Source organism: Rhinopithecus bieti, unplaced genomic scaffold (assembly GCF_001698545.2).
Source record: "Rhinopithecus bieti isolate Rb0 unplaced genomic scaffold, ASM169854v2 scaffold_61570, whole genome shotgun sequence".
Taxonomy (NCBI): domain Eukaryota; kingdom Metazoa; phylum Chordata; class Mammalia; order Primates; family Cercopithecidae; genus Rhinopithecus; species Rhinopithecus bieti.
In genome coordinates, this window is record NW_016823413.1 from 223,760 (window position 1) to 247,736 (window position 23,977).

Below are 23,977 nucleotides of genomic sequence, written 5' to 3' on the forward strand. Positions count from 1 at the left end.
GCTCTGACCCCACAGCAGGTTCTAGGAATGAATGTTTACAGCTCCTGAAGCCCCAGTGGGTGTGTGTTACAGGGTACTCTTAGTTTGCCGTCTATAGGTGGCTTGTGTTAACTAGCTCAATTACAGTCTCCACCTTGTCACAAGGGCAGAGGGCTTTCTGTGTCCCAGGTTCTTGCCTTGGTATACCAGAAGAATCAGATCCCACATGGGCTTGGAGAATGAGTGCCAAGTTTTATTGAGTTGAAGTAGCTCTCAGCTGATGGGGGAGCCAGAATGGAGAAGGTCTTCCTCTGGAGTTGGGCCTCTCAGCAGCCCCACAGCCCTGGCTCTCCTCCAACTGCCCTGGCCAAACTCCACCTGGTCAATGGCCTGCGGGAGTGCTGGTGGTGTTGGTGTGCTCTTCTGCTGGGGTGTTACTCTCCACGACCAGCAGCTTTTCTTCTTCCGACGATGTATTTCTCTGGATGTCTGGCCACTTGTGTGTCTGCCAACTAGGGTTTTGGGTTTTTATAGGCCCAGGATGGGAGTATGGTGGGCCAGGGTGGTCTTGGGAAATGCAACATTTGGGGAGGAAAGGCCTATCCTCACCTAGGTCTGTGGGGGTGGAGCCCTACCCAGGAACTATGCTCTCCTGTACCCAGCATTTCCCTTCCCTTGCTTCCATATTATTTAAAGGACCATGCTCTTCCCTTCCCAGCATTCCTGTATCAATAACAGGTATGAATTTTAATATATTCTATTTTGAAGATAATCTAATTTTATTCGGTTTGTCGTTAACTTGTTTGCTCTCTGGAAGCTTATATAACAGTTGCCCTCCTGAAATTTAATAAAATTACTTTTTCTAAAAAAGAAATATTCTTTTCATGTCTTCTTCTTTTGCCCTCTTATAATCTTAAAACTTGATTCTTCAGTCACCTTAAGGAAAATTCATTTTATTTTCTTGATTGTTGCTTCTTTCACATTTTGCCTTTACATATTAAATTTTATAAATATACCCTTGGATCACACTTCCATGTCACATTTTCACTAATTCCTTTTCTTTTCTTTTTTTTTACATTCAGAAATAATTCAACTTGTCATTTCAGATAACTAATTTGAGTGGAGTTTTTATTGTTATTTTGTCCCTCTTGGTTTTTTTTATAAACATATTTAATGTTTTTGTTCTGAATCTTCTCTCTACCTAGTAAATTACTTATTTCATGGATGCAAATTGCTTTGCATATCATTCTGTGGGTAACAAATACAGATGAAAAGAAGTCATATCCTTTTTTCTGCATATCCTCTATTTTCTGGAGGAAGTACATTTTAAAAATTTAGCATCTTACTATTCTCTCATGTAGATTTTTTCCTCAAGTTAATTCTGTATTTTCCATCAATATGATTAAATGTAGGATTAAATTAATCCATATTCATCATTGATAGTTGTTGCCACTTCCTAAAAAATCACGTGGATTATTTTAACATAAATTCAACATAATAAATATACACTTTACAATTTGGGAAGTTCCGGCCCCAAAAATATGGTTCCTGGTAGCATTATCACTTAAACATTTGTTAGATATGCAAATCATGGAACCTCACTACAGACCTACTGAATCAAACTCTGAGGTGGAGCCCAACAATTTGTGTTCTAATAAGCCCTTCTGGTGATTCTAATGCATGCTCAAGTTTGAAAACCACTGACCTAAAGGATACTCTAGAAGGTGGCTATGGATTTTCTGATGATGTGTTCAGGTGGGCAACAAGTCAAAGTATTTGTTACCTCATCACCTTCATCAAGGAATTAGGAAAAGAGCTGCTATAGAAACTGAGCACAGAAGATTTCCCTGCTTAAGCTACCTGATTTTATCCTCACGCTTCTGATGGTCCAACTTTAGGTAGAGGCCATACCCTGTTTCTTTTTCTGGTCTGTAGTGGGTTCAATTATGTCTCTTAAAAAGATTCATTCAAGTTTTAATTTCTAGTACCTATAAATGAAACCTCATTTGGAAATAGACTCTTTGTAGATGTAATTAGGTTAAGAAGATGTCATATTGGATTAGGGTGGGCCCTATATCCAATGAATGTTAGTATCCTTATGTGAAGAACAGAGGACACAAAGATACACAGAGAAAGACGTGACCATAGAGACAGGGATAGGAGTGATGCAGCTACAAACCAAGGAACACAAAGGGTTGCTGGGAGCCACCAGACACTAGAAAGAGGCAGGAAAGAATTCTTCCCTTGAGAAGGGCAGTCCTGTCCCACACTTTGATTTTTTTGTTTTGTTTTATTTTACTTCTGCCTCTGTAACTCAGAATGAATTTATATTGTATTAGGTCACTAAGTTTTCGGTATTTCGTTGTGATAGCTCTAAAACACAAACACAGGCAAAATCTGCCTCCCTGTCCCCTTTAACCAAAGTCAAACAGGATGCTGGGTAAAATTCTAGTTAGAGTAAATGATGTCCAGCTAAGTCATGAAAAACAAGGCCATTCAGCCATCTCTTAAAGATACTCCTCTTAAATGGCAGCAATCATTTCCCCACCTCCAATGAGAACATCTCTTCTCTTTCCCCAATGCTGAGACCTTTGATTCCTTCCATTTTTTCCTTGCTTCCTCCACAAATATCCCCCAACCTATGTCCCAATTCCCTGTCAACTTTCCCCTATTCTCCTTAGAAATAAAAACCTTGAAGACTTTGTCACAGCCATGATTTATTTTTTTTATTTTTTATTTTTTATTTTTTTGACCCTTGTGTAGAATGCAGGTAGGAGTGAGGGTGTTTACAGTCCAGGGAGCAGGAAAAATGAAGGTCAATAATGTCAGCTTGACCCTGAATGGCAGCTTGGCTTTCTTTCATGAGAAATCTAAATATTTTTATTAAAAAATTAAAGCATCTTACACCCCAGAGTTAACCTCTCCGTATTTCCATAGCTTCTTGAAATTATGGTGCAGAGTTATCTGTTCCTCTTCCTAAGTTTATATTGTTAAAAACACTCATTCTTTTGTCTTTTCCTTGTCTATAAATGGGATGAAGATAGCTTATCCTGCCACAATATTCACTTATGGTAATAAAAATATATAGATTCAATGAAGAACGTTTTGAAATATGCAAAAGTGAAAAGCAGAAAATGATTTACTTAAAAGCAGAAAATGATTTACTCATAATCTCATTTGCTTTGAAGTAAACAGTGTTGTACCCAGGGTATACATTATTTAGACCATTCAGAAATATTTTAATGGCTGTATAATATTTTCTTACCTAGATGGCTATATCATAATTTATATCACTGAGAAAATAAAGGCTATCATATAAGAGTAAAACTCTAAACTTCCTGTTTCCTGCTTGCAACTTAATCATTGGCCCTTACCGTGTTCCTTCTTACGTATTAGAGGGGATGTAGAAGAGTTATAAACTTATTCCAAGTCTTACCTAAATTGATGCCCCAAACATCTTATTTTTTCCCATAAACTCAGGGTACTTTTTGATCACTTGTAGCCTTTCAAGTTTCCCATAATTTCCCCATCCGTCAAGGTTCTCAAAAGAGCTTTGTTGTTATCTTGTATATGAGTTTGGCATTTATTTTTCTTTTATTAAATATAGAAAACCTAGGTTTGTTAAGCTCTTACAAAAACAAAACAATTACCGTTTGAAATACTTTGAGGACTTCATCCCAGACTCACTCACTTACTCTATTACAAAAACTAATCTAAAAGGCTGGAAATTAAAAAATATAACCTAAGAGGTTATAACAGAGCAGCCTGGTAAAGCATGGTGAAAGGAACCCTCTCTTTCCCAGTCTACCTGTAACTCCAAGCTCCTGTGCATTTTCACCACATAAGTCTGCTAGCTTACAGAAGATGCATACAATGAAGGCAGGAATTATAGGCCTACTCAGAGGGTACTCAAACACATAAAGTTTTGGAGTAATGAATAAACTACAAATACCCTCTTGGTTAAGTTAATTCATCAAGTTAATAAAGGTCATAGTATCTCTTCTGCTGGTGACAACTTGTTATCTCAGCATAGTCTGTCTCAAGAAAGAACTGGTTCAGGTTGGGTTTTGGAAAAGGAAAAAGACTTTCATCAACTTTGCTCCAGAGTGGAAAAGGCATGAAGTTCTCTCCTATAGTTAGGAGCAGAATTTTTTGTTGTTGCTTTTTGTTTTTGTTTGTTTGTTTGTGTGAGATGGAGTTTCATTCTTGTTGCCCAGGCTGAAGTGCAATGGCATGATATCTGCTCACCGCAATAGGAGCAGAATCTCAAACCTGCGTAATTTTTTTTTTTTTTTTTTTTTTTTTTTGAGACGGAGTCTCGCTCTGTCGCCCGGGCTGGAGTGCAGTGGCCAGATCTCAGCTCACTGCAAGCTCTGCCTCCTGGGTTTACGCCATTGTCCTGCCTCAGCCTCCGGAGTAGCTGGGACTACAGGCGCCCGCCTCGGCCTCCCAAAGTGCTGGGATTACAGGCTTGAGCCACCGCGCCCGGCCAAACCTGCGTAAATTATTTTCAGTGATCAACATCTGCATCCTCAAACTGTCCAGCAACTGTTGGTGTGATATCCACTTCCATCCCATCTTCATAATCTTATTGAATCTTCTCTCCTGACCCCAGCCATATTATACTGGCTGTTCACAGACTGAGAAACCTTTTCTTCTAATCTCTCCAATGTGGCTTGGCCTTCTACTGTTTTTTTTTTTTTTTTTTTTTTTTTTTTCTTTTTTTTTTTATTTTTTTATTATACTTTAAGTTCTAGGGTACATGTGCATAACGTGCAGGTTTGTTACATATGTATACTTGTGCCATGTTGGTGTGCTGCACCCATCAACTCGTCAGCACCCATCAATTCGTCATTTATATCAGGTATAACTCCCAATGCAATCCCTCCCCCCTCCCCACTCCCCATGATAGGCCCCGATGTGTGATGTTCCCCTTCCCGAGTCCAAGTGATCTAGGTAGTACCATTCAGGACATAGGCATGGGCAAGGACTTCATGTCTAAACACCAAAAGCAATGGCAGGCAAAAGCAAAAATGGGATCTAATTAAACTAAAAGAGCTTCACAGCAAAGAACTACCATCAGAGTGAACAGGGAACCTACAGAATGGGAGAAATTTTTGCAATCTACTCATCCTGACCAAAGGGCTAATATCCAGAATCTACAAAGAACTCAAAACAAATATACAAGAAAAAACAAACAACCCCATCAAAAAGTGGGGCAAAGGATATGAACAGACCATTTCTCAAAAGAAGACATTATACAGCAACAGAAACATGAAAAAAAAACTCATCACTCGGCCATCAAGAGAAATGCAAATCAAAACCACAATGAGATACCATCTCCACCAGTTAGAATGGCAATCATTCAAAAGTCAGGAAACAACAGGTGCTGGAGAGGATGTGGAGGGAAATAGGAATACTTTTACACTGTGGTGGGATTGTAAACTAGTTGCAACCATTATGGAAAACGTATTTGGCAATTTCTCAAGATCTAGAACTAGATGTACCATATGGACCCAGCCATCCCACTACTGGGTTATATGCCCAAAGGAATTATAAATCATGCTGCTATAAAGACACATGCACACGTACTGTTTATTGTGGCACTATTCACAAATAGCAAAGACTTGGAATCAACCCAAATGTCCATCTGTGACAGACTGGATTAAGAAAAATGTGGGTGCACTATACACCATTGGAATACTATGCAGCCATAAAAAAGGCATGGTTTGCATCCTTGTTAGGACATGGATGCAGCTGGAAACCATCATTCTTAGCAAACTATCACAAGAACAATGAGCCTTCTACTGTTAATGGAATCATCCATCTTATAGTTGTAAAATGTAGGGATAGGGATGTCCTCTTGTCCTCGTTCATGGCTTCCACATCATATTCTTCCATCGTTAGTCTCGTCTGAATCCTCATCCTCAGGGCTCTGGATGCATGGCCTGGCTTCACACATTGCAGTCCAACATTGCTTCCAATGCTGATTTATCACTAGGTACAAATATAAATTCAGAATAAGTTCAACATAATCATCACTGTCTTCCTCTTCTTCATCAGCAACAGATTCTTTGGATTCTTCAAATTTGTCATTCACTGTAACATACAAATGTTCTCCTAGACAGGTCGGTCCCTGGATAATGCATGTAAACTAATGGTGGGGTATTCCAGTGAGAATCCTAATCCAGAGCCATCTAACCAAGACAGGTGGCTCTCAGCAATGTAAAGGGTACTGGTGCGGAGGCCCTTCCTGTTCAGCACAGCCTTGGTGTCTGGCTGCTGCCGCAGATGCCCCTCTGCCAGCTCAGGTAGCAGGAAACTATTTCGGCATATATTTTTCAGTGTACCACAATGTTAGCATTACACCACCAAAACTCCAACTCATGTGAACAGAAACCTCACTGCAAAATCCAATGGTTACTTTTATAACATATCTGGTTTCATTTTTCTGCAGTATTTAAAGAGTTCACTATGACTTTTGTCTTAAAATACTTCTCCCTCTTAGCTTCTATGGACAGCTATCTCAAAAGTATTCCTATGACCTTTGTGTTGTCCTCCCCACACTAGGCCCTCCATTTTCTTTGCTGACTATGTGCTGGTATTTGTAGGGCTTCAGTTGTGCATATTTGTTTAGTTTCACTTGACATATTAATTTCTATGAAATGTATTAATATTTCATCTCACTAACTTAAGCCTTTTTCATTTGTAATATAGATTATTGAAACATTTCTCAGTGGTTTTCCTTCTCTGTCTTCTTCAAATCATCTACATTGCTGTAAGAGTAATACTTCTATGTTAATTAGACCACCAAATTACTCCCATGCTGAAACAATTTTAGTGGGCTCTATACCCTCTCTAGGATAAAAGCCAAATGCGCTCATGGATCTCTCTTGCTAGCCTTTACCCTTCATCTTCATCTGGTCCCCAGTTTGAACTCATGAACCATGCGTCAGAATGCCTAGAGCATCCTTTTAACAACTTCTTTTTCCTCAGAAGTTCCCTATAATCTGTCAGGGCTCTGATGAAATTTTATATAACCCTATTTCTACATCCAGAGTACAGGTTAACTATTTCTTCAGTGAGTTCATATGGCTACCCATTGTTAATCATCCTAACATTTCATATACCATACTGTGGTTGATAATTTACAATTTATTGCCCACCAGACGACACATTTTTTTGAGGACAAAGACTTTGTCTTATCTTCATATCTAGCATGCTACCTGGTACAAATTAAAATTTCTGATAATTTTTAAAATTTTTAAGTTGTTGTGGGCACATAGTAGGTATGGGGTATATTTTGATAGGAGCATGCAATGTATAATAATCACATCAGGGTAAGTTAGATATCCATCACCCCAAGCATTTATACTTCATGTTACAAATGATCCAATTACACTCTTTTGGCTATTTTAAAATGTATGATTAAATTAATTATAGTTACCATGTCGTGCTATCAAATACTGGATCTTATTCATTCTTTCTAAGTACTTTTTGGTACCCATTAGCTATCCCCACTTCCCTTGCCCCACTCTACTTCCCAGCCTCTGGTAACTGTCATTCTACCCACTATCTCTATGAGTTCCATGGTTCTAATTTTTAGCTCTCACAAATAAGTGAGAACATACAAAGTTTGTCTTTTTGTACCAGGCTTTTATCACTTAACATAATGACCTCTAGTTGGATTTTGTATATGGCAAGAGATAGGGAACTAGTTTTATTTTCTGCCTGTGGATATCCAGTTTTCCCAGCACCATTTTTGAGGAAACTCTCCTTCCCCAACTGTATGTTCCTGGCACCTGTGTCAAAAATAAGTTCACTGTATATGTATACATTTGTTTCTGGGTTCTCTATTCTGTTCTACTGGTCTATGTGTCTGTTTTTATGCCAGTGTCATGCTTTTTTGGTTGCTATAGTTGTGTAGTATTATTTGAAGTCAGATAATGTGATTCCTCCAGTCTTGCTCTTTTTGCTCAAGATAGCTGTGACTATTCTGGGTCTTTTGTAATTCTGCATAAATTTTAGGGTTTTTTTTTTCTATTTCTGGGAAGAATGTAATTTGTATTTTGACAGGGATTGAATTGAATCTGTAGATTGCTTTGGGTAGTATGGAAATTTTGACAATATTGATTATTCCAATCCATGAACATGAAATACCTTCTCATTTTACTGTGTCCTCTTCAGGGTCTTGCATCAATTTTTTTTATAGTTTTCATTGGATCTTTCACATCTTTGGTTAATTTCCAGGTATTTAACTTGCTTTGTACCTATTGTAAATGGGATTACTTTTTAAATTTTTTTTTCAGATTATTTGCTTTTGGCATATAAAATACTCCTGATTTTCTATGTTGATTTTGAATACTGCAAATTTACTGAATTTATCAGTTCTAATAGGGTTTTTTTGTGTGTGTGAAATCTTTAGCTTTTTCCAAATATGAGATCATATCATTTGGAAACAAGGATAATTTGACCTCTTCCTTTCCAATTTGGATGTCTTTTTATTTCTTTTGTCTGTTTGATCTAGCTGGAACTTTCAGTGCTGTGTTGGATAACCATAGTGCTTCTGGACATCCTTGTCATGTTCCAGATATTCAAGGAAAGGTATTTCAGTGTTGTGTTTTTTTTTTTTTTTCTATTATGATACTAGCTGTGGATTTGTCATACATGGCTTTTATTATGTTGAAGTATGTTTCTTGTATACCCATTTCTTACTGTATTTATCAAGAGGGGATGTTAAACTTCATTATTTTTCAGCATCAATTGAAATGATTCTATGGCTTTTGTCCTTCATTCTGTTGGTACAATGTATCACATTGGTTTGCATATGTTGAGTCATCCTTGTATCCTTGCGATAAATCCCAAAGATGATGATGAATGATCTTTTTAATGTGTTGTTGAATTTGATTTGCTAGTATTTTATAAGGTTTTTACATTAATACTCATCAGGGATATTGGCTTATAGTTTTTTTTTTTTTTTTTCTTTGATTTATCTTTGGTTTTGGTATCAGGGTACTACTGGCCCTGTGGGATGAGTTTGGAAGTAGTCACTTCTCTAAATTTTGGAATAGTTTGGGTGGGATTGTATTAGTGTTATTTTATTTGTTTAATGTTTGGCAAAATTGAGCAGTGAAGCCATTGGGTCCCAGGTTTTACTTTGGAAACTATTTCTTACAGCTTTGATTTCATTACTTGTTATTTATCTGTTTAGGTTTTTTATTTCTTCATGGTTCAATATTGGTAGATGGTATGTGTCTAAAACTTTATCCATTTCTTCTAGGTTTTCCAACTTATTGGCATAGAGTTGCTCATAGTAGCCTCAAATTTTTGAGTTATTGGTTGTAATGTCTCCTTTTTCATTTTTTATGTTATTTGAGTCTGTCTAAACATTTGTCAAGTTTATTTTATTCTTTATCTAAAGGTTCGTCAAGTTTCTTTTCAGAAAGCAACTTTTTGTTTCATTAATCTTTTGTATTGTTTTGTTCATTCAAATTTACATTCTAATTTTTACTGTGTCTATTCTTCTAAATTTGGATTTAGTTTGCTCCTGCTTTCCTAGTTCTTTAAGATGCCTCATTAGGTTCTTTATGTGAAGTGTATCTTCTTTTCTGATAGAGTCAGCTATAAACTTCCTTCTCAGTACTGCTTTTGCTGTACCCCATAGGTTATGGTATGTTGTGTTTCCATAATCATTTGTTTCAAAATAATTTTCGATTTCTTTAATTTGTTCATTAACCCACGCGTCATTCAGGAATATAATGATTAATTTTCATGTGTTTATTTCCAAAAATTCCTCTTATCAATTGTTGTATTCCCTTGTCATCAGATAAGGTTTGATATAATTTCAACATTTTGAATGTTTAAGTCTTTTTTTGTGGCTTAGCATGTAGTCTATCCTTGAGAATAATTCATGTGCTGAGGAGAAAAATGTTTATTCTGCAGGTGTTGGATACAATGCCCTGTAAATATATATTAGGTCTATTTGTTCCATGGTGCAGATTAAGTCCAATATTTATTTGTTAATTTTCTGTCTTAAATAACCTGTCCACTGCTGATAGTGGGGTGTTGAAGTCTCCAGCTATTATTGTATTAGTCTCTCTCTAGCTCTAATAATATTTACTATATATATCATGGTGCTTCATGTTGGGTGCATATATATTTTAAATCATTATGTCTTCTTGCTAAATTGACTCCTTTATCATCATATAATAATGTTCTTTGTCTATTCATGTTTGAAGGGTATTGTCGCTGGACATACTATTCTCAGCTAGAAGTTTTTTTTGTTTGTTTTGTTTTGTGTTTTCTGTCAGCAATTTAAATGTCATGCTACTCTCTCCTGGTCTATGAGGTTTCCACTGAGAAGTCTGCTGCCAGATATATTGGAACTTTATTGTTTGTAATTTATTCCTTTCCTTTGCTACTTTTAGAATCCCTTATCCTTGACCTTTTGGGGTTTGATTATTGAATGACTTGAGGTAGTCGTCTTTGGGTTAAATCTGATTGGTGTTCTGTAACCTTCTTGTATTTGAGTATTGATAATCTTCGTCTAGGTTTGAGAATTTCTGTATCATCCCTTTGAATAGACTTTCTACCCCTAGCACTCTCTCTCTGCCTCTTCTTTAAGGCCAATAACTCTTAGATTTGCCTTTTGGGGGCTATTTTCTAGATCTTAAATGTGCCACATTCTTTTTTGTTCTTTTGTCTGCTCTGTGTATTTTCAAATAGCCTGTCTTCAGGCTCACTAATTCTTTCTTTTGCTTGATCAGTTCTGCTAAGAGACTCTAATGCATTTTTAGTATGTCAGTTATGTTTTCAGCTCCAGAATTTCTACTGGATTCCACCTAATTATTTCAATTTCTTTGCTAAATGTATCTGATAATATCCTGAATTCTTTCTGTGTTATCTGTAATTTCTTTGTTTCCTCAAAACAACTGTTTTGAATTATCTGTTTGAAAGATCACACATCTGTCTCTCTATTGGTCCCTGGTGCCTTAGGTGAGGTCATGTTTTCCTGGATACTCTTGATGCTTGTGGATGTTCATTGGTGTCTCGGCATTGAAGAGTGAGGTATTTATTATAGTTGTCATAGTCTAGGTTTGTTTGTACCTGTGCTCCTTGGGAAGACTTTCCAGGTATTTGAAGGGACTTCAGTGTTTTCATCTATGCTTTTGGTTACTGTAGCTGTATCTGAATTAGAGGGGACCCCAAGCCCAATAATGCTATGGTTCTTGCAGACTCACAGGGGTATTGCCTTGGTGGTCTTAGATAAGATCTGGAAGAATTATCTGGATTACCAGGCAGAGACTCTTGTTTTCTTTCCTTACTTTCTCTCAAACAAATGGAGTTTCTCTCTCCATGCTGAGCTGCCTGGAGCTGGTGGAAGGGTGACACAAGCACCCTTGTGTCCATCAATACTGGAACTGTACTGGGTCAGATGTGAAGCTAGCACAGCACTGGGTTTTGCCCAAGGCCCACTGTAACTACTACCTGACTAGCACTTAGATTTACTCAAGGCCCTAGGGCTCTATAATCAGCAGGTAGTGAAGCCAGCCAGACTTATGTTTTTCTCTTGAGGGTGGCAAGTTCCCCTAGTCCCAGGTGAGTCCAGGGATGCTGTCCAGGAAACAGGACAAGGAGTCAGAAACCATATAAATCTACCTGGTGATCTATTTTACTGTGGCTGAGATGGCACCCAAGCCACGAGACAAAGTCCTTCACACTCTTCCCTTCCCTTTCCCCAGGCAGAGGAGTCTCCCCATGTCTGCTACCACTACAGGGCCATGGGGAGTAATTTACTGCCAGGATACCACTAATGTTCACTTAGGGCCCAAGATCTCTTCAGTCAACTTGTGGTAAATGCTGCCATGTCTGGGACTCACTTTTCAGGATAGTGGGCTTCTCTCTGGCCCAAGGAAGGCCCAGAGAGAAGGTAGTCCCTTGGCTGTTCAAGAGCCAAGGGAAGAATCAAGGACCTCAGGGGCCTGCTTGGTGCTCTTCCCCACTGTGGGAGAACTGAAACCTCTGCTGCAGAGCAAAGCCTTCTTTATTCTCTCTGCTTTTCTCAGGCAGAAAGGGCCTTTCTCTGTAGCCATCACAGCTGGGACTGTGCTGGGTCGCACCTGAAGCCAGCATGACCCAGAGTTTCATCCAAGGCCCACAGTATGCACTGCCTGCTTACTGCTGCGGATTGTTTAGATCCTAAGGGCTCTTTGGTCAGCAGGTGATAAATTCTGCTAGGACTCTGTCCTTCCCTTTAAGGAAACAGGTTCTCTGCTGCCCCAGGGTCTGTCTAGAAATGTCATTCATTTCAGGAGCTAGGGCCTGAAATAGGGGCCTCATGACTCTCCCTGGTTCCCTACCCTACTGTGGATGAACTAGAATCCAATTTTCAAGAAAAAGTCCTATTTATTCTTCCTTCTCCTCTCAAGCAGAAGGAAGAAGTCTCTTTCGGAGCTGCAGGCTGCAATGCCTGGGGTTGGGAGCAAGTCATGCAAGCAGTCCCTTGGCTGCCTTGGCTCCTGTCTCACTAGGCATGTGTGCCCCCCGAAGTCGAGTGGCTTGAAGCCCAGCACAACACTTGATCTTGCCTAGAATTTGCAGTCCTTATAGCCTAGATTGTCTGTCAGATTTATTTAAGACCCCAGAGCACTTTTTCCCATTGTGGTGAGGCTTGCCCAAATTCAAGTTCTGACTGCTGGGATGGGTGATTCCCCTCTGGCTAGAGCAGGTCAGAATACTCTAGGTTCCACCTGAGTTCTGTGCAGTGTTGCTTTCTGCTGTGCCACAGCAGGATTGTACTCCAATGCAAAGTCCCACAAATGCTGTCTCTACCTCCCCCAAGCGCAGACTGTTTAGGGCATACATACCCCTATGACTATCTTCAGTCCAAGCTAAAATGCTTTCTCTATAGACTGAGTCCTAATTTAGCTTCACGTCTAGCTACTTTACCCAGCCTTCTTGTTTAATGCTTAAATGTCCTCTGTAGTAACACTTTGGAATTCTTTATCCATATTTTTTCGTAATATGCTTCTAATACTAATATTTAGATTTTTTAGACTTGACTTTCACTTTTTCTTTTTTTTCAAATTTAGTTTTATATCTTATACCTGTATTTTCTGTCCATTCCTACTCTTAAGCATGTGAACTTCTTACTCCAGGTATATTTTTAGTAAAAATTATTTAATGACATTTCATCATGCCAATATTTTGTTTTATAGTCTACCTTTGCCTTAATGGTTGCTTTTGCGAGATTATTTTAATCAGTTGAAAAGTTTTCTCAATACTTCAGTAGTTTTAATAGGAGCATCTTACAGATTTTCCTGTGGTTTTGTGCTTATTTTAAGTGGTTTTATTTTTTATGGACTAGAAATAACTGGCATTTCTGCATGGGGTGGAAAAGGTGTGAGCTATTTGTGTGGCTTACTACATTTTCTTTTTTTTTTTTTGAGACGGAGTCTCGCTCTATCGCCCAGGCTGGAGTACAGTGGCCGGATCTCAGCCCAAATGATGTTTCTATTTGTACAGTAAAAGATAGCATCTTTGATTTGAGAGAGTGTTTTAATACCATGATACTCTTTTGTTTCATTAGGATCCTTAATTTCTGCCATTTGATTTTTTTCTTTCTCATTTCCATGATACCTTCACCTTATAACTTCCCTCTCTCCTCAGAGGTGATGCCTTTCCAAGACTGTTTCTCTACTCTTGCATATGCTAGCTCCTATCCTTTGATTTCCTAGCAGACAATTCTGGTTCACAATGACTCAGTGTTTTTCCTAATCACTGTGGAACTCTGAGTGTGATTATCTTTAGCCTACCACTGCTAGACTTTTGCTGCATTCTCATCTTTACTGTGTAGTTTCCTTCAAATGTTTGCTTTGGAATGGGCTCCTGAGCTGGCTCTGCTGCTTTTGAGTTTCCAATATAACAAATTTCAAATGGAAATGGAAATTTGTAATATTATATTTTCTCCTAATGGAATTATAAATGTAAGTGACTATTAATACTTCTTGTTGATTTTGTAGGACATGGGGAGATTTATAATTCAGTAACTGTTTTTTTTTTGTTTGTTTTTTTGTTTTTTTTTTTGGAGACAGTCTTGCTCTATCACCAGGTTGGAGTGCAGCGCTGCGATCTTGGCTCACTGTAATCTCCACCTCCACCTCCTGGGTTCAAGTGATTCTCCTGCCTCAGCCTCCCAAGTAGCTGAAATTTACAGGCGCCACCCAGCTACTTTTTGTATTTTTAGTAGAGACCGAGTTTCACCATGTTGGCCAGGATGGTCTCAATCTCCTGACCTCGTGATCAGCCCCCCTTGGCCTCTCAAAGTGTTGGGAAAACAGGTGTGAGCCACCGCATCCAAACTACTTATTTCTTAAACATCTTATTTTGAAATAATTACATAGATTTTCACAAAGGTATAAAGAAACATACAAGGGGATCCCAACACCCTTCATTAGACTGCCCTAATATTAACATTTTGTACAATTATAGTACACCATCAAAATCAGAAAAATGAATTTGCTACACCACAGAATTTATTCAGATTTTACTAGTTGTACATGTGCTTGCTTTTGTGTATGTTTGGAGGAGTTGAGCTCAGTGTAATTTCATTATGTAAACACCACTACAATCAAGACTATTGTACTTCATAAAAATTCTCCCTCATACTACCACTTTGTTACCACACATTTCCCCTACCCCTCAAATTCATAATCCCTGGAAACCATTAATCTATTCTCCATCTCTGTAATTATGATTTTAATGAATGTTGAACAAATGGCATCTTGTAGTGTCTCCATTTTGTTCCACTGAAATGCAGCTAAAATCACCACAAAAGTGGTGGGAGATATGTTTCCACAAAAGATGCTTTGAACTGTCCTGTGATGTGGCTGTCTGAGTCTCCGAAGAAAGAAGCACTAAGCACCAGAGTAATCAGTTCAAAGCATTTATTAGGAGAACTGAGAGTGCTATAGCAATCCACATGACAGAGAGCAAAAGAAAAGGGATGTTCTACCTAGATACTATCTAGGTACTAGATACTACCATTCAACAGGTAAATGGCTACATACCTAGATACATTTGCATCAAGAAGGCTGGGTGTGGAATTTTTATGAGGTTTTAAGGAATTTGGCTCAGGGACAAAACCAATATCTTTCAGTGTTTGGGGCAACAACCTAGATACCTTTTGAGTGTTTGAGAATGTTCAAGGTCTTGGTTTGGGTTCAAGCTTGCTGGGAAATACCTGCCACTGTCTTGGTCACAAAGCAGTCAAGGTATTCTGGGAGTTTTAGTCAGGACATAGAAAGTAGGAAGAATTAGGGAACCCTACAAGTATCCTTTTATGATTGACTTTTTTCACTCAGCATAATTTCGTTGAGGTTTATCTAAGATGTTGCATGTATCAATAGTTTGTTCCTTTTTATTGCTGAGTAGTAGTCCATGGTATGAATTTATTTCCCTTTATTTAGCCATTTACTCACTGAATGGTAGTATTTAGTACTTAGTTTTTGGCTATTAAGAATAAAGTTTCTATTAACCTGTGTGTATAAAGTTTTGCATGAAAATGTTTTTATGTATTTGGGATATTCTCCAGCCAACCTAAAAAGTTATACCCACACTACAGCCTACACATGAAATTTTATGACAACTTTATTTATAATTGCAAAATATTGTAGTCAACTCAGGTATCCTTCAATAGGTGAATTGATAAAATCTGTGGTATGCCCATCTGTTTTACCAGAGTAGGTCTTAGAGCCTCAGTCTCACAAATTATCCTAAAATGACCCTGTAACTCAACTCTACCATTCAGCTATGGTCTGAGAGCAGTCCTGCTGCCCAGGGACCTGCAAAAGACATGAACATCCATGCCCCTAAAGGCAGGCCTCTTGACCTCAGACTGACTGCAAATCCTTAAGCAGTCCAGTGACCCCACAAAAGCCCTGCTCAGTCATTGTCCAAGTGGTCCTACCCACCCAGGTATGGGATAGGATGATCACCCATTTATGCCCACAGAGGCATATCTACAGATCTTGGATTCAGCTTTGTAACGGAAACAGCCCTGTGATTCAGATCCTGTCCTCTTCAACCATACTCCTGAGCCAATCTTGCCTGGCCAGAGTTCCAAACAGTGAATGAGCAGGAGTCTTCCAAGGGACCCAGATTGGGTAACATTTATCCACAGGAAACAGGCCCATCATCTATTGACCCAACTGCATGTCCTGAAGAGGACTTTAACCCAGAACCACCTCTACTAACCAACGTCCTGGAGGCAGTTTCATCTGACCAGGAGTCAATCAGGATCCATGCCTGCCTCTGTAATAGTCCTGCCAAACACTAACCCCATAATGAACCACACTGTGGATCCACGTGTAAAGATGTCATGTACCCTGCTTGGCTCTGAGTCTAGAGGCAATCCCATCATTCTAGAGACCGGACAGGGGAAGGTTTTTACCTATCAGTCAATCAAGTCATAAAGACAGGAAGAAGTGTTTGTGCTTCAAATACATTGACACAAATATAAGGCTACACAGATTACAATCAGGCAAACATGATACCACTAAAGGAAACAAAGCTCCAATAACCCAAAAGAAATGGAAATCTATAAATTGACTGACAAAAACGTCAAAATAATCATCTAAAAACTCAATGAGATGCAAGAAAAAAACACTGAAAAAACTAAAATCAGAAAAACAGTAAATGAACATAGAGAAGAGTTTATTAAAGAAATAGAAATCATAGAAAAGAACCAAATAGAAACCTTGGAGCTGAAGAATATACATGTAGAACTGAAAATTTTAATAGAGATCTTCAAGTGAACTTGATCATGTAGAATAAGAGGACAGTGAATGTGTGAAAACTGGTCATTTGAAATTAGCCAGCTAGAAAAATAGGAAAAAAATTTTTTAAAAGTATATAGAGACCTATGAAACATCATCAAATAAATTTATACATCAGAGAAGTGACAGAAGGAGAAGATACAAAGAAAGGAGCAGAAAGCTTATTTAAAGAAGTAATGGTTGGAAACTCCTCAAATGTTGGGGAGAATATGGACATTCTCATTCATGAAGTTCATAGGTCTCTAAGCAAGATAATCCCAAAGGTTACCCTATGACACATAAGAATCAAATTGCCAATAGTCAAAGATGAAATTTTGAAAGCAGTAAGATAAGTTATACAGAGGAACATCTATAAAACTATCAAAATATTTCTCAGAAACCTTGCAGACTAGGAAGAGGTGGGATAACATATTAAAAGTACTGAAAAAAGCTCACAGAACTGCAATATAAGTATATTATACCTGGAAAAGCTGTTCTTTAAAAATAAAGGACTTTTTAATGATCGCCATTCTAACTGGCATGAGATGGTATCTCATTGTGGTTTCGATTTGCATTTCTCTGACCAGTGATGAGCATTTTTAATGTCTGTTGGATCATTAAAAAATCAGGAAACAACAGATGCTGGTGAGGATGTGGAGAAATAGGAATGCTTTTACACTGTTGGTGGGAGTGTAAATTAGTTCAACCATTGTGGAAGACTGTGTGACGATTCCTCAAGGATCTAGAACTAGAAATGCCATTTGACCCAGTGATTCCATTACTGGGTATAAACCCAAAGGATTATAAATCATGCTACTATAAAGACACATGCACACATATGTTTACTGCAGCACTATTCACAATGGCAAAGACTTGGAACCAACCCAAATGCCCATCAATGATAGTCTGGATTAAGAAAATGTGGCATGCATACACCATGGAATACTATGCAGTCATAAAAAAGGGTGAGTTCATGTCCTTTGCAGGGACATGGATGAAGCTGGAAACCATCATTCTGAGGCAAACTATTGCAAGGACAGAAAACCAAACACCACATGTTCTCACTCATAGGTGGCAGTTGAACAATGAGAACTCATGGACACAGGGTGGGGAACATCACACACCAGGGCCTGTCGGGTGGGGGGACTGGGGTAGGGATAGCATTAGGATAAATACCTGATGTAAATGACCAGTTGATGGATGCAGCAAACCAACACAGCACATGTATACCTATGTAACAAACCTGTACATTGTACACATGTAGCCTAGAACTTAAAGTATAATAAAAAAAAAAGAGAAAGACATTTCCAGATAAATCAAAGCTGGGGGAGTTCATACCATTAGATCTGCCTTATAGGANTGTCCTTTGCAGGGACATGGATGAAGCTGGAAAGCATCATTCTGAGGCAAACTATTGCAAGGACAGAAAACCAAACACCACATGTTCTCACTCATAGGTGGCAGTTGAACAATGAGAACTCATGGACACAGGGTGGGGAACATCACACACCAGGGCCTGTCGGGTGGGGGGACTGGGGTAGGGATAGCATTAGGATAAATACCTGATGTAAATGACCAGTTGATGGATGCAGCAAACCAACACAGCACATGTATACCTATGTAACAAACCTGTACATTGTACACATGTAGCCTAGAACTTAAAGTATAATAAAAAAAAGAGAGAAAGACATTTCCAGATAAATCAAAGCTGGGGGAGTTCATACCATTAGATCTGCCTTATAGGAAATGCTAAAGAAAATTACTTGTTTAAACAAAAAATACTAAGTAACAACATAAAACAAATGCAAGTATTTACCTTTACTCACTGGTAAAGGTAGATACATGTAGTCAAATTCAGAACAATACTGTAATGGTGGTGTATAAATTTAAATCCAGTATAGAAATCTCCCTTCATTTTTGTCAATATTTGCTTTATATATTTAGGTGCTCTAATGTTGAGTGCATATATATTTACAATTGTTATATCTTATTGATGAATTGATTCCTTTATCATTATAAAGTCACCTTATTTGTTTCCTATGACAGATTTTGACTGAAAGTTCATCTTATCTGATATAAGTACAACCATCCCTGCTCTCTTTTAGTTACTATTTACATGGAATGGCTTTTCCCATCCCTTCACTTTCAGCCTACATGTGTCTTTAAGGCTAAAGTCTCCTGTGTATCATATAGTCGAATCTTTTTTTTTTAAATCCATTCAGCCACTTTATCTTTTGATGTAATTAGGCAAGAAAAAGAAATAAAAGCATTCCAAATCAGAAAGGAACAAGTAAAAGTGTCTGTTTGTGAATGACATCATCTGCAAACATATAGAATACCCTGAAGACTCCACTAAACTGTTAGAACTAGTGAAGCTGCAGAATACAAAATCAACATATAAAAATCAGTTGCATTTCTATGTACACACTACAAACAATCTGAAAAACAAATAAAGCAATCTCATTTACCAAAGCATCTAAAAGATAAAATTTAAGAATAAAATCTTAGGAATAAATTTAAGGAGGTAAAAATCCATTCACTAAAAATTACACAACTTTTATGAAAGAAATGGAAGACCCAAATAAATGGAACGACGTCATGTGTTCATGGATCAGAAGAATTAATGTCAAAATGTCCATACCGCCATACCTAATCTAGAGATTAAGTGTAAAGTTTATCAAAATTCAATTGTCATTTTTCACAGAAATAGAAAAAATGTAAAATTCATAAGGAAACAACTCAAAAACCAAAGCAATCTCGAACGAAAAGAATAAAACTGGAGACATCACATTTCCTAATTTCAAACTGTTTCTAAACTATAGTAATCAAAAGTAGCATAAAACAGATATATTAGACCAATAGAACAGAATAGAAAGCCCAGAAATAAACACATACATTAGTTAACCAATCTTTGACAAGGGCTGCAATAATATCCGACAGGGAAAGGATAGTCTCTTCAATGATAGTGTTAGGAAAAATAGATATCCACATGCAAAAGAATGGAATTGGATAATTTATCACCATATACAAAAAAAAAAAGAGAAAAAACCCACCTTAAATGTAATGTTATGCACTGGATTAAAGACTTAAAAGTAAGACCTGAAAATGAGGTAAGACCTGTGCCTAGAAGACATAAGGGGAGATCTCCTTGATACTGGTTTTCTCAGGTTTTGGATTTGACACCAAAAGCACAAGCAACAAAAGCAAATATAAACAAGTTTGACTACATCAAACTAAAACTTTTCTGCACAACAAAAGAAATAACATAATGGAAAGACAGCCCACAGAATAAGATAAAATATTTGCAAACTATATATCCAGTAATGAGTTAGTGTCAAAATAAGAAATTCATAAATTCATAGACTGATTAACAAATGAGGACAGAATCTGAATAGGCTTTCTTTTCCCCAAAAAGACATACACATGGCCAACAGATAGACTTACCTTAGATGTTGCAGGTTTTATTACAGACCACCACACTAAAGTGAATATTGCAATAAAGCAAATTACATGATAGGTTTTGTTTTCTTGTGCATGTTATGTTTACATTATAATTTAGTCCATTAAGTGTGCATAGCATTATGTCTAGAAAGACAACATACCTACCTTAATTAAAAATACTTTATTACTAAAAATAAATGCTATCCATCATCTGAGCCTTCAGCATATCATTATCTTTTGCTGGTATAGAGTCTTGCCTCCATGCTGATGTCAGTTGAGGTTGTTGAAGATTAAGGTGGCAGCAACTTCTTATAATAAGACAACACTGAAGTTTGTCACATTGATTGGATTTTTCTTTTACAAAAGACTTCTCTGTAGCATGTCATGGTGTTTGATAACATTTTACCCAAAGTAGAACTTCTTTCAAAATTGGGAGTCAATTCTCTCAAACTCCGCTACTGCTTTATCAATTAAGTTTACACAATATTCTAAATCCTTTGTTGTCATTTCAATAATGTCCAAATCTTCACTGGGAGTAGATTCTATCCCAAAAAATACAAAAGCAAAACTTCCTTTGTTCATCCACAAAAAGCAATTCCTCATTTATTCAAGTTTTATCTATCATTAGATTGTGGAAATTCAGTAACATCCTTGGGATCCAGTTTTAATTCTAGTTCTCTTGCTATTTCCAATATATCTGCAGTTATTTCTTCCACAGAAGTCTTGAATCACTCAAAGTTATCTGTGTGGTTGGGATCAACTTCTTCCAGGCTCCTATTAATGTTGATATTTTGACCTCCTCTCATGAGTCACAAATACTCTTTTTTTTTTTTTTTTTTTTTTTTTTGAGGTGGAGTCTCGCTCTGTCGCCCAGACTGGAGTGCAGTGGCGCAGTCTCGGCTCACTGCAAGCTCCGCCTCCCGGGGTTCACACCATTCTCCTGCCTCGAGTAGCTGGGACTACAGGCACCCGCCACCTCGCCCGCTAGCTTTTTTTATTCACCGTGTTAGTCAGGATGGCCTCGATCTCCTGACCTCGTGATCCGCCCGTCTCTTAATGGCATCTAGAATGGTGAATCCTTTTCAGGTTTTCAACTGACTTTTCCCAAATCCATCAGAGGAATTACTATCTATGGCAGCTATAGCCTTACAAAATGAATGTATTAAATAATAAAACTTAAAAGTTGCAATTACTTCTTTTTTTGAAATTACTTCTTGATTCATGGGTTGCAGAGTGGATGTCATGTTAGCAGGAATGAAAACAATCTCCTTGTACATCTCCAGCAAAGGTCTTGGATAACTAGGTGCATTGTTGATGAGAAGTAATATTTCGAAAGGAATTTTTGCTTTCTAAGCAGCAGGTCACAACAGTAGTCTTAAAATATTCAGTAAAACATACTGTAACCAGATATGCTGCCATTCAGGCTTTGTTGTTTCATTTATAGAACACAGGCAGAGTAGATTTAGCATACTTCTTAAGGGCCTTGAGATTTTCAGAATGGTAAATGAGCATTGGCTTCAACTTAGTTACCAGATGCATTATCCCCTAATAAGAGGGTCAGCCTGTTTGTTTGTTTTTTAGTATTTGAAGCTTAAAGCCAGGCACAGTGACTTCTCCTCTCTAGCTATGAAATAAAGGAATGGCAAATCTTTGAAACAGATTTTTTGTCTACATTAAAAATCCGTTTAGTGTAGCTATCTTTATCAATTACCTTAGATTGGATAACTTTAAACTTTTATTTTATGGAGATGTCTTCTTCCCTTAAATCTCATGAACCACCTTCTGCTAGCTTCAAACTTTGCAGCTTCCTTAACTCTTGCAACCTTCATAGAATTGAAGAGAGTTACAGTCTTATTCTGGATTAGGCTTTAGTTTAAAGGAATGTCATGGCTAGTGTGACGTTATATTCAGACCACTAAAACTTCATATCAGCAATAAGGTTTTTCACTTCCTTGTCATTTGTCTGTTCACTGGAACAGCACTTTTAATTCCTTCAAGAACTTTTCCTTTGCATTCAGAACTTGGCTGTTTGGCAGAAGAGGCCTAAGCTTTTGACCTATCTTGGCTTTAGACATGCTTTCCTTGCTAATCTTAATTATTTCTTGCTTATTATTTAGAGACATGGGACTCTTCCTTTCAGTTTACTACTTAGAGGCCATTGTAGGATTATTAATTGGCCTAATTTCAACATTGACGTGTCTTGGGAATAGGAAGCCCCAAGGCAACAGAGACACAGGAATGTCTGGTTGGCTTGTTGTTGGAGCAGTCATAACATACACAACATTCATCTATTAAGTTTGCTGACTTATCTGGGACTAGTTTGTGGAGCCCCAAAACAATTCCAGTAGTAACATCAATGATCAGTGATCACAAGTCATCATAAAAGATATAATAATGAAATGTCTGAAATATTGCAAGAATTAGCAAAATGTGACACAGACACAATGTGAGCATATGTTGTTGGAAAATGGCACTAATATACTTGCTTGATGCAGGGTTGCCACAAACCTTAGATTTATAAAAAATGCAGTATCTGTAAAATTCAAAGTGAAGATCAATAAAATGAGGTATGGCCATATACAAAAAGGGGCTCAATATCACTAATCATCAGGGAAATGCATATGGAATAACACTTCTGTCATTCTGGCTATAATCAAGAAAAGGATAGCAAGAGTTGAGGATGTGGATGGATATAAGGGAAGCTTCGTAGACTCTTGGTGGGAATATAAAACGGTCCAGTCATTATGGAAAACAGTACGGAGGTTCCAACAACAACAACGACAACAAAAAACTACCATAGAATCCTTCAATCCTACTTCTATGTATATATCCAAAGAAAATTAAATTAGGTCTTGAAGAGACATGTGCAATCACAAGTTCATTTTAACATTATTCAGTCGCTAATATATGAAAACAGCCTAGTTCATGCTCCTAGACAAATGGATAAATTTGTGTGTGTATGTGATTGAATATTACCAGCCTAATAAAAAGCAAATTCTGCCATTTCAGCAATGCAGATTAAACTGAAGGACTATACTAAATGAAATAAGCCAAGCAGACAGACAAATATTCATCTAACGTACACATAGAATCTAAAACACTCAAACTCATAAAAGCTGAGGGTAGCACAGTGGTTGAATAGACAAATATTTTATGATCTAGCATATATTTAGAATCTAAAACAGTCACACTCATAAAAGCCGAGAGTAGAAAAGTGTTTGCCAGGAGCTAGAGGACTGAGGAAATGGGGAGATGTTAGTCAAAGGATCAGACTTCCAATTTTAAGATGAATAAGTTCTGGAGACCTAGTGACCATGGTGACTGTCATTAATAGTACTGTATTATTTACTTGAAATTTTCCAAGAGAGTAGATATTAACTGCCCTCACCACACACACACAATGGTAACTATGTGCTGATAGATGTGTTAATTAATTTAATTGTGGCAACAGTGTATACATATATAATTACATTGGACACCTTGAAAGTATCTGGTTTTTATTTGTCAATAATAATAGCTTAACAAAGCTGATAAATTAATAAATAAAGCAGGTACTACATGTATAACATGTAATGTTATCCAGCAATAAAAAGAAATTGAATTTTACTTTCTGAAAAATGGTAGTCTGAAAAGGTTACTTAGTAGATGATCGTATTTATGACATTCCTGAAATAGCAAAGCTAGGCAGACAGGATAAAAGAGTGACTGCCAGAGACTGGGAGGGAATGTGGGGGCTGGGGGTG

The 23,977-nt window shown here is 37.5% G+C and overlaps 1 pseudogene; it reads right to left on the reverse strand.

The window, feature by feature from the left end:
* Window positions 1-4,489: 4,489 nt before the first annotated feature.
* Window positions 4,490-23,977, reverse strand: part of LOC108521523 (methylosome subunit pICln pseudogene) — a 24,483-nt pseudogene continuing 4,995 nt past the window's right edge.